Source organism: Vigna radiata, unplaced genomic scaffold (genome assembly GCF_000741045.1).
Source record: "Vigna radiata var. radiata cultivar VC1973A unplaced genomic scaffold, Vradiata_ver6 scaffold_133, whole genome shotgun sequence".
Taxonomy (NCBI): Eukaryota; Viridiplantae; Streptophyta; class Magnoliopsida; order Fabales; family Fabaceae; genus Vigna; species Vigna radiata.
Window position 1 is genome coordinate 585158 of NW_014543257.1, and position 1940 is coordinate 587097.

Sequence of the window (1940 nt, forward strand, 5' to 3'; positions counted from 1 at the left end):
GCTGTCTTCTCCTGGTCCGGGACGTACATGGGGATTTGGTTGTACCCAGAATATGCGTCGAGGAAGCTCAAGACTGCGTGTCCCGAAGCACCATCTACTAACCGATCGATGCTGGGAAGGGGGTAATTATCCTTCGGGCAGGCCTTATTTAGGTCAGTAAAGTCAACACACATTCGCCACTGACCGTTCGCTTTCTTGACCATCACAACGTTTGCGAGCCAAGTGCTATATCGGATTTCCCGGACAAATCCGGCCTTCACCAGTTTGTTCACTTCATTTTGGACGGCTTCCCTTTTGTCATTGCCCAGTCGCCGTTTCTTTTGTGCGACCGGACGAGCTTCTCGAAATATTGATAACTTGTGGGTGATCACACTGGGGTGAATCCCCGGCATGTCAGAGGCTGTCCATGCAAAAAGTTTGCTGTTCGTTTTCAGTAGTGCGGTTAGGTTTCTTTCCTGTTCGGGGGTCAAGCCTGCGCCGATGGAAGTGGTTTGGTCGGCATTTTTGCCGAGAATGAATTGTTTGGTTTCCCCCTGAGGTTGAATGCGATCATCAGTGTTGGTCCTGGGATCCAAATCGACCAATATTGCCTCCGACCGCTTTTCTTTACGATATGTCTTGTCTTTCAGAGAAGCCACATAACACTGTCGAGCGATTTTCTGATCGGCTCGTACGGTACATATCTTTCCTCCCTCCGAAGGAAATTTCATCGCCAGGTGTGGAGTAGAGACTATGGCCCCGAAGGCATTGAGGCACGACCGCCCAAGGAGGGCGTTATATGAGGTGTGGGCTTCTACCAGCAGGAATCGCGTACGGAGTTCCTTGGCCCTGTCACCAGTTCCCAGCCGGGTTCTGAGATCTACGTAGCCTCGAGTATCCACTCGTTCGCCTGCAAAGCCGACAATTTGCTCTCCAAATGGCGCTATTATGTCTTCTGACAGTCCCATCTTTTGGAAAGTGGTCCAATATAGGATATTGACGGAGCTGCCTTGATCGATCAGAACTTTACTTACGTCGTATTCGGCTATGCGAGCGGTTATCACCATTGGATCATCTTGGTCAGGTTCTGGAGCGTGAAAATCTTCGTTAGTGAAGGTGATGTCCGGCATCGATAGATGGTTGCGGACGATGTTGTGAACGCTTCTTAGATTTCTTTCGTGTCTTTTGCGAGCGGAGGATGAGGCCCCTCCTCCCGCAAAACCGCCCGATATAGTATCGATCCGTCCCCGCGGAGTGGGGTCTCGCTTTTGGGGTCTACTGTGAGAGCGTTCACGGTGCTGATTCCGGGAACGCTCGGTATTTCGTCTGGTATGTTCGGGACTTCTTCTAGCTCCCCTCGGCGATCGATCTCGTTGGCGTGCATCTGTTCGGACAAATTCCTGCAAATGTCCTTCACGGATCAACTTTTCGATCCTGTCTTTGAGGGCCCGGCATTCTTCCGTGGTGTGCCCCTGGTTGCCATGATATCTACAAACCTTAGCTCCGTCCGCGGCATCTGGAGTTCCTCGTCTTGGAGCGGAAATTAGGTTGGCTTGTAGGGCCTTTTCGAATACCCTCTCCCTAGAGGCCGTTAGAGGGGCGTACCGATTGTACTGAGGATTATAAGGCGCAGGGGCGTATTTTTGCGGCGGCCTTTGGTTACGATTTTTATCTCGTGACCGTCCCCCCTCATGTTTTGTCCCGGCTGTGGCAGCGTCCGTTTTTCGGCGAAAATGCCGCTGGTCTTCCATCATAATGAACTTGTTCATTTTTTCCTGCAGCTCCTCCATGGTTTTAGGCAATTTGGCATACAGTGATTCTGAAACATAACCCGGCTTCAGGCAGTTAGGTAGATTAGTGATGATAAACTCATGACTTACCCCCTTTACTCTTCTTGCTACTTCAGTGTATCGGTGCATGAATTTTCTAAGTGGCTCGTCTTTCTCCTGTCTGAGATTGAC

The 1940-nt window shown here is 50.7% G+C and overlaps 1 protein-coding gene across 5 annotated transcripts in view; it reads right to left on the reverse strand.

Annotated features, from left to right (window-relative positions):
• The window catches only part of LOC106753463 (serine carboxypeptidase-like 11), a 31168-nt gene that overhangs the window by 26222 nt on the left and 3006 nt on the right, over positions 1-1940 (reverse strand). The window lies entirely within an intron of this gene.